The following is a 16,021-nucleotide window of genomic DNA, read 5'->3' on the forward strand; positions in this document are numbered from 1 at the left end:
AATAAGACCTACTTACAGGTTTCCTTTTGAGTGAAATATAAGGCATCCCCCTGAAAATAAGGCCCCCCGAGGCTCTGTCTCAGAATGCTATTGCTAAACATGAGAGATTTGGTCCACTGATTCTGAAAGATATGGAGTCACAAGAAATTCATCAGGAATTTCAGGAATTGGATTGTTATGATAATGTTCCAGAAGATGATGACATGATTGTCATTGAATAAATGAATAAATTCTTGATACTGTAGGATTCACAGTTTGTCTGGTTTGTGTTGACAACAATCGTACTACTGTACCATATACAGGTAATAAATTTCCTTTGTTTTCATTTAACAATAAATGTGTACCGTATTCTTCTTCATGGAAAAATAAGACATCCCCTGAAAATAAGACGTAGGGCATCTTTGGGAGCAAAAATTAATATAAGACACTGTCTTATTTTCGGGGAAACAGGGTATTCGTGGAGAGAAATGGAGTGCCTATGGGTAAGGCACGTAAAGGAAATGAATGCAACACGATTATAGTAATCAGTCATTAGCTAATGTTGTAGTTCATTATTAATAATCATGTATGACAGAATATTGTAAAAATGAAGTGACTAAACTTTTATTAAAACATTTATTATATACTGTTATATTGACTGAGCACAAAAAATATTAGCTGTGGGCCACATGCAACGCATGGGCCGCAAATTTGACATGCTTAGTTTAAGAGAAATCCTTAGAAAATTAACAAAACCTTGATTATTTAAGACTTTTTAAGTATTTCTCTTTAAAAAGAATACAGCCAGGCCAGGGGGGCTCAATTGATTGAGCGTTGCCGAAACCGGTTTGGCTCAGTGGATAGAGCATCTGTCTGCAGACTGAAAGGTCCCAGGTTCGGTTCCGGTCAAGGGCATGTACATTGGTTGCGGGCACATCCACCATAGGGGGTGCAGAAGGCAACTGGTCGATGTTTCTCTCTCATCGATGTTTCTAGCTCTATCCCTCTCCCTTCCTCTCTGTGGGAAATCAATAAAATATATATATTTTTTAAATTGATTGAGCATTGTTCACAGCATAGATAGGGTGCAGGTTCAATTCAGTCGGTATATGCCTGGGTTTCTGGTTTGATACCCAGTTTGGGCACATTTGGGAGACAACTGAGCTAATAAATGTTTCTCTCTCACATCAATGTGTCTTTTATTTATCATTTTTTATTAAGGTATTATATGTGTATATGTCTTACCATTGCCCCCCCCAACACATTCCCATACATGTCTTAACACCGAAATGATTTCCATCTGTTGGTTATTCTTAAATGCATGAATACAAGTCCTTCCGTTGATCTCTTATCTCCCCCAACTCTTCCGAACTTTCCCACTGTAATTTGACAGTCTGTTTGATGCTTTGCTGTCACTATATCTATCTTTCTGTTCATCGGATTATAATGTTCTTTATTAGCCAGAAACGAGTGAGATCATGTGGTATTTTTCTTTTATTGTCTGCCTTATTTGACTTAAAATAATGTTCTCCAATTATATCCAGGTTGCTGGAAATGTTAAGAATCTCTTCTTTTTTATGGCAGCATAGTATTCCATTGTTTAGATGTAGCATTGTTTTCTGATCCAGTCATTTGCTGACAGGCACCTAGGCTGTTTCCAGATCTTAGCTATTGTAAATTGTGCTGCTATGAACATAGGAGTGCATACATCCTTTCTGATTGGTGTTTCCAGTTTCTTAGGATATATTCCTAGGAGAGTGATTACTGGGTCAAATGGAAGTTCCATTTTTAGTTATTTTAGGAAATTCCATACTGTTCTCCACAGTGGCTGTTTCAGTCTGCATTCCCACCAGCAGTGCACTAGGGTTCCTTTTTCTTCATATTCTCGCCAACACTCGTAGTTTGTTGATTTGTTGATGATAGCCATTCTGGCCGGTGTGAGATGGTAACACATTGTCCTTTTGATTTGCATCTCTCGGATAATTGATGACTTTGAGCATGTTTTCATGTGTCTCTTGGCCTTCCTTCTGTCATCTTTTGAAAAGATTCTATATAGATCCGTTGCCCATTTTTTATTGTATCCTTTATCTTCCTTTTATTAAGTTGTATAAGCTGCTTGTAAATGTTAGGAATTAAACCTTTATCAGTGATAACATTTGCAAATATGTTCTCCCATACAGTGGGCTTTCTTGTTGTTTTCTTGATGGTTTCCTTTGCTGTGCAAAAGGTTTTTATTTTGATGTGGTCCCATTTGTTTATTTTCTCTTTAACTTCCATTGCCCTAGGAGCAGTATCAGTAAAGAAGTTCTTTCGGCATATGTCTGAGATTTTGCTGCCTCTGGATTCCTCTAGTATTTTTATGGTTTCCCATCTTATGTTTAAATCCTGTATCCATTTTGAGTTTATTTTTCTGTATGGTGTAATTTGGTGATCTAGTTTCATTTTTTGCATACATCTGTCCAATTTTCCCAACCCCATTTATTGAAGAGACTGTCTTGGCGCCATTGTATGTTCATGCCTCCTTGGTCAAATATTAATTGAGCATAGTGGTTTGGGTCTATATCTGGATTCTCTATTCTATTCCATTGATCTATATGTCTGTTCTTTTGCCAGTACCAAGCTGTTTTGAGAACAGTGGCTTTGTAATATAGCTTGAAATCTGGTATTGAGATCCCTCCAACTTTATTCTTCTTTCTCAGAATTGCTGTAGCTATTTAAGGTCTTTTTTAATTCCAGATGAATGTTTGGATAGTTCTTTCTAAGTCTGTGAAATATGCCATTGGTATTTTAATGGGGAGTGCATTGAATCTATAGATTATTTTTGGGTAGTATGGACATTTTTAAAATATATATATTTAATGGTTTTGTTTTTGTTTTTGTTTTTGTGTGTTTTTTTTCTACAGAAGGGAAGAGAGAGAATAGAGAGTTAGAAACATTGATGAGAGAGAAACAACAATCAGCTGCCTCTTGCACACCCTCTACTGGGCATGTGCCTGCAACCAACTTACATGCTCTTGACCAGAATCCAACCAGGGACCTTTCAGTCCTCAGGCTGACACTCTATCCACTGAGCCAAACCAGTTTTGGCAGTATGGATATTTTAATGATGTTGATTCTAGCAATCCATGAACATGGTATGTTCTTACATCTGTTTACATCTTCCTCTATGTCTTTTTTCAGTGTCCTGTAGTTTTCCATGTATAGGGCTTTTACCTCCTTAGTTAAGTTTATTCATAGGTATCTTAATTTTTTTGGTGTGATGGTAAATGGGATTGATTTTTTAATCTCTGTTTCTGTAAGTTCATTACTGGTGTATAGAAATGCCATAGATTTCTTGGTGTTAATTTTGTATCCTGCTATATTGCCGAATTCATTTATTAAGTCTTTTAGTTTTTTTTATGCAGTCTTTGGGGTTTTTATGTCCAATATCATGTCATCTGCAAATAAAGACAGTTTTACTTCCTTTTTTCCAATATGGGTGCCTTTTATTTTTTCTTCTTATCTGATTGCAATGGATAGTACTTCCAGCACTATGTTGAACAGGAGTGGTGAAAGTGGGCATTCCTGTCTTGTTCCTGTTCTTAGGGGAAATGGTTTTAGTTTTTGCCTATTATGATGTTAGCTGTAGGTTTATCATATATATATCTTTTATTAGGTTGAGGTATGATCCTCCTATTCCCATCTTGTTGGGAGTGTTTATCAAGAAAGGGTGTTGGATTTTGTCAAATGCTTTTTCTGCATCAATTGATATGACTATGTGATTTTTATCTCTCAATTTATTTATGTAATGTATCATGTTTATTGATTTGAGGCTACTGTACCATCCTCCTTTCCTGGGATAAATTCTACTTAGTCATGGTAGATGACCTTTCTGATGTACTTCTGATTCTGATTTGCTGAAATTTTTTTGAGGATTTTGACATCTATTTTCATGAGGGATATTGTCCTGTAATTCTCTTTCATTGTGTTGTGTTTATCTGGTTTTGGTATTAGGGTGATTCTGCCTTTATAGAAGGAGCTTGGAAGTGTTCCTTCCTCTTGAATTTTTTGGAGTAGTCTTAGGAGGACAGATTTTAGTTCTCCCTTGAATGTTTGGTAAAAATCCCCTGTGAAGCTGTCTGGCCCCATATTTTTGTTTACCAGAAGCTTTTTTGTTACCACTTCAATTTCTTCCAGAGTTACTGGCCTATTGAGCTGTTTAGATTCTTCCTGGTTGAGTTTTGGAAGGTTGTATTTTTCTAGGAACATGTCCATTTTCTCCAGGTTGTTCAGTTTGTTGGAATAGAGTTGTTTGTAGTATTTTTAAATAATTATTTGCATTTTTGAGGGGTCTGTTGTTATTTCACCTCCTTCATTTCTGATTTTGTTTATTTGGGTCCTCTCTCTTTGCTTCTTGGTGAGCCTGGCTAGAGGTTCCTCAATCTTAGTTATCCTTTCGAAGAACCAGCTCTTGGTTTTGTTGATCATTTGTATTGTTTCTTTGGTCTCTATGTCAGTTATCTCCACTCTGATTTTTATTGTTTCCTTCCTTATGGGATTTTCTTGTTGCTCTTTTTCTAACTCTTTGAGTTATAGGGTTATGTAATTTATTACCATTGTTTCTTGTGTTTTGCAGTAGGCTTGTAGAGCTCTGAACTTCCCTCTCAAGACTGATTTAACTGTGTCTTATAGATTTTGGATTGTTCTTTTTTCATTGTCATTTGTTGCCATGAAGTTTTTTATTTCTTCCTTGATCTCTATGATAATCCAGTCAATATTTAACAGCATGGTGTTTAGTCTCCATTTGTTTGATTTCTTTGGATTGTTATTATTGTAGTTGATTTCCAATTTTCTGCCATTGTGATCTGATAAGATGCTTGATATGATTTCTATCTTCTTGAATTCAAAGAAACTTTGCCTATGTTCCAACATATGGTCTATCTTTGAAAATGTTCCATGTGCACTTGAGAAGAATGTATATTGTGTGGCTTTGGGGTGAAATGTTCTGAAGATGTAAATTAATTCCATCTGGTCTAGTGAGTCATTTAGAATTAGTGTTTCTTTGCTGATATTTTGTTTAGAGGATTTTCCCAATGGTGATAGTGGGGTATTAAAGTCTTCTACTATGAGTTTATTGCTGTCATTCTCTCCCTTGATATACCCCAGGAGTTTTTTTTTTATATAGTTAGATGCTCCTGTATTGGGTGTGTATATGTTTACCAGAGTTATTTCTTCTTGTTGGATTGTTCCCTTTAGCTTATGAAGTGGCCTTGCTTATCTCTTGTTAGTTCTTCACTTTGAGATAGAATTTGTCAGTTGTAAGTATTGCTACCCAGTTTTTTTGTTTTTTGTTTTTTTCATTTCCATCATTTGGAAAACCTCAGTCTGTGTGAGTCTTTATTCTGACATGGGTTTCTTGTAGACAGTAGATATATGTGTAGTTCTCTCTCTTTATCCCAGGCAAAATCTGACCTTTTTGTGGTGAAGTATAGGGCTTCTCTGAATCCGCATGTTTGCACCAATAGTGGACTGGTGTTCTGGGATTCACAACTGTTTGGTGGTTTCTGCAGTTGTAGATTTTCAGGATCCAAATAAGATCCACTTTCCCCTTCAAGATGGTGTTGTCTCTGCGCCTGATCCCATAGCTCCAGAAGGGGACCCAGCAGCAGTGGGGGCTGCCCAGTCAGGGGAACCCCATACAGCAGTCCCCTACTTGCTCCTGGAGTTTAGCTCTCCCTTAACTTGCCAACAAACACTCCCTGTGCAACTCTCAGCTGTTCTTTCTTTCTGCTCCGGGACAAGGCTCAGAACATGTCTGTCTATTCCTCCATTTTCTGCCCCATCTCAATGTTTCTTTATCTCTTTCTCCTTCTCTCTCTCTCTCCCTCTCTAAGAATGTTCTCGGGTAAAGATTAGAAATAAATAAAACAGTACAAAATTACAGGTTTTGTTCAAGTTTGGATACATTTTAGTGAAAATATTTTTGTTTTCATATTTTTGTTTCCATTTTATTAAAATTGTAATACATTGTCACTTTGAATATTTGACTTGTATAGCCATTGTCACTGGTCAAACAGAACAATCCTTTATTCTGCTTGGAAAACTATCTAAATACATTGCATCTTTTCAGCTATTTTGGGAGAAAGAATGATTGCATTTACAGTAAGGTGACCAGATCGTCCCACTTTTGGTGGGACAGTCCCGATTCCTAACAATTTTTCCCATGTCCCATGGCATTTAAAAAAAAAAAAAAAAGTCGTGATTTTTGGAAAGATTGGAAAGATTCTTTCCAAAAATTGGGACTTTTTTATAACGCCCCAGGACGTGGGAAAAATTATTAGAAATTGGGACTGTCTGGCCAAAAGCTGGACCATCTGATCACCTTAAATTTTAGAGGTTTCTTTATTTCAGTTCATAAATATTCCAGACATTTTCAGGTGCCAAATATCTGAGCTCTAAATATACAGGGAATTATTCCATTTCATTTATCTCCCTTTCCAAATGCAGTACCTGACATAGTACTGAGCATTTAGTTGGGGGTAAAACAAACAATCAAACAACAACAACAACAAAAAACCAACCCCCCCAATAAAAACAAAACAAACAAACAAAAAAAGTGAAATATTTTAAATTCTTTCCCTAAATCTCAAAGGGATGATAGGAGTAAATGGGTGGGAAAAGGTTAGCCAAAGTATATGCATATATACACTAATTGGACAGATTATTATGACCACCTGACTTTTGTAGGCAAATAAGCCATACACAGCATTGTATGGGACATGGAAGCCGAAGGCCTGTGCAAACACCTTTGTTGTCTGCAGTTACCAAGATAAAACATCTCAAATTCACACAGGAACACAGGATTTGACAGTCGAGTTTTGGGGGGAAAATCATGTGGTCTGATGAATCACGTTTTAAGTTGCATCATGAAGATGGCAGAGTGAGAATTTGGCAGAAACTGCATGAAAGCATGCATCCCACATGTGTGAGTACAACCCTTCAAGTTGGTGGGGAGAGTATTATGGTTTGGGTCATGTTTTCCTGGCATGATCAGGGGCCCTTTAATTCATGAAGAACAACATCTGAATAGAACAACATATCAAAATATCATTGCTGATCAAGTTCATCTTATCATGTTGATGACATATCCCAATGGAGATGGCTTCTAACAAGACAATGTGCCATGCCATGGTGCTCATACTGTGCACGAGTGGTTTCAAGAACATAAGGGAAACTTTACCTTGCTTAGGTGGCCCGCACAATCATCAAATCCCAATCCAATTGAGCTTTTATTGGACTAAGTTAAAAGAGATATCAGGAAGCTGGTTCCATAACCATCAAATCTCACAGAACTGGACAGTGCTATTTATCAGGCATGGTATCAGATTCCACTCATCGCCTTTCAACATCTCAGTGAGTCAATGCCAAGAAGAATCAATGCAGTATTGAAAGCAAAGGGTGTCCCAACAAAGTACTGATGGGGTGGTCATAATAATATGGCCACTCAGTATATACATATTAGAGGCCTGGTGCATGACTTTTTGCATGGGTGGGGTCCGGCTAGCCTGGCCAGGGTGAGGGAACATGGGCTGGCCTGCCTGAATGTCAAACTCCTGGTCGAGAGGACAATTTGCATATTAGTCTTTTATTATATAGGATATACACTGAGTGGCCAGATTATCAAAGATCATAATAATCTGGCCACTCAGTGTATATGACCAATGGATACAGACAATAGTGTGGTGAAGGTCTGGGATAAGGGGTTTGGGGCAGACTAAAAGGGGTCAATGGGAAATCAAGGGGCTAAATAAAATAAAATAAAAAAGATTCACAGTCAAGGAAGCTTAGCCACTTTGATTTCCTAAGCTTGAAAAACAAATCCTAAAGCACTTACAACTGGATGCTTGTTCAACAAAACAGTTAGGCTCTCTCTCAAGTTATTATGAGAACTTTATGGATGCCACAACCTATAAAGACAATAAATAATGTATTACTCAATTCATTATATGTGTGAAACCTTAAAGGATGTTGCTACCCTGTTTCCCCGAAAATAAGACAGTGTCTTATATTAATTTTTTCTCCCAAAGTTGCGCTAGGTCTTATTTTCAGGGGATGTCTTATCTTTCCATGCGCTAGGTCTCATTTTCAGAAGATGTCTTATTTTCGGGGAAACACGGTATCTATGCGAGAAAATTTTATTAAATATATCAGTTCTTAATTTTTTTCATTCCCAAGAAATAATAAGCAAAACCAAAGTTGCACTATCCCTATCCATTCCCATGTACTTCTCCATACCCTTCAGTCCATCTATATATTAATATTCACTAATGCAACCAGCATCATTTAATGAGCAGCTGACTCTTTACTTGCCATTTCAAACTGGAATTTTTAGATTGCTTAAAAAGTAAACCATTGACCAGAAAGTGTCAGGTTCTCTAAGATATTTAAAATCCTCATGAGGAGAGAAACCAAGATGGCAGCATAGGTAAACACCTGAACTTGCTGCCTTGCACAACAACTTCAAAACTAAAAATAAAAGAAAAAACCGACATCATCCAGAACCACAGGAAGGCTGGCTAAGTGGAAATTCTATAACTAGAAGGAAAGAGAAAAGTACACTGAGACTCAGAGGAGCTGCAGAAGCAAAGTTCAGAGGTATGGAAACTCGTGCGTGGAAAGGGCTGGCAACTGAGTACACTGCTGTCTTTTTCAATCTGGAAGAAGACACAAACTCCCTGCTGCTCTGAACTCCAGTTCTGGGCGAGACTCTGAGGACCCAGGCTCATACAGGGAGAAACTGGACTTTCTGGCAGTGGGAAGAACTTGAGGGCAGCTTTCTTTCAGAGGTGCTTGCAGTGATTACCAAGGGACACTGAGATTTAGGGGCCCCATAGGGCAGGGTTGATGAGAATCCATTCCTGTTTGCTTGGCCCTGAGACTCTGCCCCATCAAGCTGTTCATATGAATGGCCAGGTCTTTAGAAATCTAAACTTACCTAACAAACTGCAGCTGAGTCGGAGGACCCAGAACATCAAAAGAAGGCCCAAAGCCCCACAGTAGCTTGCATTGCTTCACAGCTGAGCCTCGTCAGGGCACCTCCAAAACCCAAACAAAGTAGAGGAATCTGCAGATCTATCCATTGCTCCTTCTGGGTGGCCTCAGGCAGAGGCTAAATTAGCACCTCTTTGGAGATCCAAGAGCCAGTATACCCAGGGGTCTAAGTAGGATCATCCAGATTACAACTCCTCTGATCCATAAGGGACACACTCAGGGGGCAGACTCGGTGAACACCAAAGCCCACTGAAGCAATTCTTGCCTCATAAGGGTGTCTCCAGCATAGAAGTTCTCCCATAATAGACACAGCTGATCCTCACAGCCAATTGGCCTGGAGATCTACTACTCTCAGTGATACCAACAACAATCAAGACTTAAACTACAACAAGACTGTGCACATAGTCCACAAAAGGGTGCATCAAGAGTGTTCACCTTAGATAACTGGGGAGGCTGAGCCACTGGGCCCTATAGGAAACTTATGACAGAAAGCTACTCTATAAACTCAGGGAAGCAGCCAAAATGCAGAGACAAAGAAACAGGTCACAAATGAAAGAAATGAGGGAAAGCAAACTACTGGATATAGAGTTCAAAACCAAGGTTATAAGATTTTTTCAAGAATTTTCTAGAAGAGGCCAATAAATTTAGTGAGACTCTTGAGGATATGAAAAAGGACCAACTAGAAATTAAGCATACACTGACTGAAACAAAAAATAGTATACAGAGATCCAACAGCAGACTAGAGGATTGCAAGAATCAAGTCAGAGATTTTAAATATAAAGAAGCAGAAAACACTCAACCAGAGAAGCAAAAAGAAAAAAAAAAAAATGAAGATAGTGTAAAGAGGCTTTGGGACAACTTCAAATGTACCAACATCCAAATTATGGGGATGCCAGAAGAAGAGAGAGAGCAAGATTCTGAAAACCTATTTGAAGAAATAATGACTGAAAACTTCCCCCACCTGGTGAAAGAAATAGACTTACAAATCCAGGAAGCACACAGAACCCCACACAAAAGGAATCCAAAGAGGACCACACCAAGACACATCATAATTAAAATGCCAAGAGCAAAAGACAAAACGAAAATATTAAAAGCAGCAAAAGAAAGGAAGTTACTTACCTACAAGGGAGCACCCATACAATTGTCAGTTGATTTCTCAACAGAAACTATGCAGACCATAAGTGAGTGACAAGAAATATTCAAAGTGATGAATAGCAAGAACCTACAACCAAGATTACTCTACCCAGCAAAGCTATCATTCATAATTGAAGGTCAGATAAAGAGCTTCACAGATAAGAAAAAGCTAAAGGAGTTTGCCATTGCCAAACCAGTATTATATGAAATGCTGAAAGGTATTCTTTAAGAAGAGTAAGAAGAAGAAAAAGATAAAGATAAAAATTATGAACAATACATATCTACAAACAAGTGAATCTAAAAATCAAGTGAATAAAAAATCTGATGAACAGAATAAACTGGTGAATATAATAGAATCAGTGGCATAGAAAGGGAGTGGACTGACAATTTTTAGGGGGAAAGGGATGTGGGGGTGTGGGAAGAGACTGGACAAAAATTGTACACCTATACATGAGGACAGTGGGGGTAAGGGGTAAGGGCAGAAGTTGGGGTGGGAACCGGGTGGAGGGGAACTATGGGGGGGGGGGGACAGGAACAATTGTAATAATCTGAATAAATATTTATTTTTAAAAATAAAAATAAAATCCTTGTGATATCCAGAAAGTTCTTACAGGTATTTCTTTCTCAGGAATTTCTTAAGCCTGATATTTTAGTTCATGTTTCACTTATTCATAAGACATCCAAAGTAAATGCTAATTTGTAAACAAAGCATTAAACTCATACCTGTTTTTTGCTTTGCTGTAAAAATATAATCCTGGAAGGAATATGTGCTCTGTAGGCCACATGCTGAAAAAATGGAGCATTTATCAAATTAATTTCCTGCAGAACAAACCCTCCCACATCATTCAGTTCAACTAAGACATCTGGATAACTGGCCGCAGCCTAGTGGGAAATCCACATACATATAGGATTTCTGGATAATTCTTGATCATTAGGCATGTGAACTCTCCTCAGGGCTCACCTTGGATTTCTTTTTTCCCTTCTGTCTTGTATACTGTCTATTGCTTCAGCTGCTCACCAACTAGCAGAACATCTGAAGACATTCAAGATAATATTGTTTGAAATAAGCTCTTTGTAATTTAAGAAAACTACAGAAGTTTGTATTGAAAGTTTATTTTCCTTGTGGTGATAGACAATAGTCTCTTTTTTATGTATTACTCTTAAGAATTTAATTAACTCAACTCTTCCAATACAGTTCTTTGGGGCTTAAGAATGCATTAAAAAATCCTAGATACTTCTACGGATCTTATAAAAAGGAAAATCCAATGCTTAACATTTTTATTTTAAAATTTTATTTATTTTCTGCACTGAAATTTTTGAGGTAACAGGTTATTGACATTATATTAGTGTCAGATGTACAACATTATAATTCAATTTCTGAATACATTATGGTGTTCTCACAATTAAAAGTCTAATTTCTATTAGTCACCCATTCATTTGACTACCTTCATCCATTTTCCCCCTTCCCTTCTGTTGTCTGTATCTATGAGTTTGTTTTGTTTATTTTTGTTTTATATTCCACATAGGAGTAAAATAATATGTTTGTTGTCCTTTTCTGTCTAACATATCTCACTCAGCATAATACCCCAAAGTCCATCCATGTTTAATCACATCTTTATTCATTCATCAATCAATATATACTTAGATTATTTCCATAGCTTGGCTATTGTAAATAATATTGCAATAAATAAGGATACATATATATTTTCAAATTAGTGTTTTCATATTCTTCAGATAAATACCCAGAAGAGAAATTTCTGGATCACATGGTAGTTCTATTCTTAATCTTTTGGGAAAACTCCATATTGTTTTTCATAGTGGCTATACCAATTTATAATCCCAACAATGTTTAAATCATTAAGATCAGAGTTTCCTAACAGCTCAGAGTATTCATCTTTCTAGTTTTAGGAGGAAATTCAAGGTAATTTCCACCATTTATATAATTCTAAGACTTATAAATTCCTTTAGATAATAGACCTTATTATAACTAGTAATTTACACAGTGTGTGGCATATAGTAGGTTTGCAGAAAGTGTTTATTGAGTGAACTATTGAATGAAAGACTGACTCTATTTTTGTGAAATGCTTTAGGATTCATCTGGTGGAATTGTTAACAGCCAAGGCTGATATTCACCTGATATGCACTGTTAGTTTTAAAATTTTTCAGGGCTCACAGAATCACCTTTGACTGTTTGTTCTCATTGTGTTCTGGTTGTTAAATATTTTGAATATTCTCTTAGCAACAGAATGTCATAGCACAAGAGAATTGCAGGTGTTTTTGTTGTTTTTGTTGTTTTACTTTAAACATGTTTTCATAGACTAGGATCCAGGCCATTCCTTCTGAGTAAGAGTGATTGGGCTTGTCTGAGTTTGGAAGAGTAAGAGATCAAATAAAGAAGTGAAACCATCAGGATAAAAAAGTGCAAGTGATGGTGGTGATGGAGGGTAAAATTATTGTATAATCTCATGGTTTTAAAAATCTAGATTAGTATATAGAGTTAGTTTTCCAAATGTGAAAGTGTCAGGGACACAGGAAGTCAGAGTTAGAGTGCTATTCATAGGTAAAGAACAATAGAGGTCAGATATCTCTTTGAAATCCTGATTTCATTTCCTTTGGCATATACCCAGAAATGGAATTGCTATATCATATGGTAGATATATTTTTTAATATATTTTTATTGATTACAGAAAGGGAGGGAAGGGAGATATAGAAACATCAAAGATGAGAGAATCATCAATCAGATGCCTCCTGCATGTCCCTTACTGGGGATCTAGCCCACAACATGGGCATGTGCCCTGACCAGGAATCAAACCAGCGATATCTTGGTTCATAGGTTGATGCTCAACCACTGAGCCATGCTGGTAAGGCTATGGTATAACAATTTTTGATTTTTTAAAATTTATTGAGAGAGAGAGAGAGACAGAGACAGAGACAGAGAGAGAGAGAGAGAGAGAGAGAGAGAGAGAGAGAGAGAGAGAGAGAGAGAAACATCAGTTTGTTGTTCCACTTAGTTGTGCATTCATTGGTTGCCTCCTGTATGTGCCTTGACTGGTGTTCAAACCCACAACCCCAGAACATAGGGATGATGCTTCAAAAACTGAACTACCTGGCCAGAGCCCATTTTTTAATTTTTTGAGGAGCCTCCATATCGTTTCCCTAGTTGTTAGACCAATTTTAATTATCACAACAGTGTTTAAGTGTTGCCTTTTCATCACATGCTCACCAGAACCTGTTGTCTGTTGTCTTTTTGTCTTCTCACAAGTTGAGGTGATTCTTATTGTGGTTTTGGTTTGCATTTTATTTATGATTAGTGGTGTTGAGATGTGGCATGTGCTTGTTGGCCATTTTGATGCTATTTTTGAGGGGGGAAAATAGTTCTGCTATTTTATTTTATTTTATTTATTTTATTTTATTTTATTTTTGTGCTTGGGTGAAGGCTTTTTATTCATTTCTCTTTTTAATTTTTTCCTCATTTTTATTAAGGTATTATATGTGTACATATCTTACTATAGCTCCCCACCCCACTCCCATACATGCCCTCACCCCCCAGTAGTTCTGCTATTTTAAATTTAATTTTTGTATGTCCATCATTAGATTAATGGATTTAAAAATGTGGTAAATATACATAATGGGATATTATTTAGCCATGAAAAAAGAGAGTAGCCTACCATTTGCAACAATGTAGATGGACTTTGACCACATTATGTTAAGTGATATAAGTCAGGCAGAGAAAGATAAGTCCTATATAATATCATTTACATATTGAATCTAAAAATGTCAAACCTGTAAAAACAATAAAATAGTAGTTACCAGGGGTTGGGGACAGAGGGGTAAAGTTGGTATTGTTTAAGGGTACACATTTGCAATGAGTAGTTTATAGTCATAGATATCTAATGCACAGTATGATGAATATAGGGAACAATACTGTACTATAATTATGTAATGTGATAAATATAAATCAACAGCAATCATATTACAATATATAAAGGTATCAAAGCAACATGTTGTATGCCTTCAATTTACACAATGTTATATGTCAAATTTGTTCATTTAAAAAACAACAACTGTGGTTATAAGCATAGGCTAAAAGAGGATAGATAAGTAGAGGCTCACCTTATCTTCAAGAGAAGGGTCAGCTATGCTGACACACAGCACCCACTCTCTACCAGACTAAGCCAGGCTAACCATTTATGGCCCCATGCCTACTCCACAACTTAGACCTTAATACAATCTCAAGTTTAGACTGCCAATAAATAGAAGATTTTAGTTTGTGACCTTCAAAAGCTGTCATATTTTCCTCTTGTAGGAAGCAAGGAAATGTTTTGTATAATGTGTGTGTGTTAGAGAGATAATATGGCATTCTGATGCTAGGTTAGTGTTGTTTCTTTGCATTCTCGGTGAAGTCAAATGTGCCAAGATATTCCATTTTAACTTGAAATAGATATTTAAATACTAGAAAGACTCATGATTTTTTCTTGATTATTTGTAGGCCCCCAAAATATGCCAATTTAATATCTCTTATCTTATTAACTTCACTTGAGGTTAATAAATTGTACAAAACTGTTAAAATACTAAAGAAGCACATTTCCACCTTTAGTTTAAAAAATGTGAATATAAAAATCTTAATCAACATATCTCAGTGCTTACAACCACAAAGATTCAATATTCTCTGATGAGTTCTTAATATTCTACAGAATAATCACCTTGTATATGGAGGACATGATGAAACTCTTGACTGGATTCAATTTAGCATTTTTAATGGCCCAGAAAAAAAGTTCTAGATGATGAAACAACATTGGTAAATATGTCCTAAATCATAAGGTCATTTAACAATATTAATCCTGCTCAAAATATGCAGACCAACTGAGTCAACACCATACAGGTGGCCCCTGCTCCCCAAAATCTATAGGTCATTTCAGATATAGCAACCTCTTTTCTGGCTCTGGAGAATTATATTCACAATGTGTTTGCTGACTCAAGTTTATAGACTGCAGATTCTCAAAGAGGGAAGGCGATTCTTTGAGTTTGCCATTCAAAGGCTATTTTTAAAATACCCTTGTGGTATCACATAATCTCACATTACCTTACTTAAGGTAAGCATTTATACCTCAAGGTAACAAAAGGGAGATGCTCTAGAGCATTCAGAGAGTAGAGAGCAAGACACATCAGAATACTGAAATACTTGTAATGGCCACAGTGTAAAATGGTGTGTCCCTTAACTTGTTTAGACACTTGCCACAACTCTATTTCAAACAATCACTCTCCAAGGTTATTGATACTTCAGAAGTAAAATAATAACAGAATCAAAATGACTGGGAACTTTCTCAGCTATATGTAGTGTGGCTACTCGACAGAGATGCTTGCAATTATAAAAGGAAGAAGGTGATACAGAAATCTCTTAGGAAGTGACTAGGAAAACATTCTTATTCTTAGATATGCTTGTTATAGGAGGTAATAACAAATTTCCTAAAGAGCCTCAAAAAAATCGAGATTACAGAAAGTCTGTGCTATAGACAGGACAGCATTTATACTTATTTACTTATCACTCACCTCTTTCTGCCGTGTACCTGAAGTCATAAGCATACTTTAAAAATAGTTTAAAGATACGGAGCAAATGGAAAACAATAATAACGAGGTGGAAGATGAACTACTAGAAATTAGATGTGTCATTATATGAAATTACTGAAAGTAGGCTGCAAATTTTATTTTAAGCTATCTATTTGCCAAGGTGAAAAGGGAAGCTCGATCAGTTTTGATACTTAGTGTGGGCAGGAAATAACTATCTGAATTCAGCTTTTGAATCTATGTGGTTTAAAGTTAAAATTGTAACTTTATATGAATAAAATATTGTAGAATATGAGCCTAAGGGACTCATACC

Source organism: Pipistrellus kuhlii, unplaced genomic scaffold, assembly GCF_014108245.1.
Source record: "Pipistrellus kuhlii isolate mPipKuh1 unplaced genomic scaffold, mPipKuh1.p scaffold_m20_p_29, whole genome shotgun sequence".
Lineage (NCBI taxonomy): Eukaryota > Metazoa > Chordata > Mammalia > Chiroptera > Vespertilionidae > Pipistrellus > Pipistrellus kuhlii.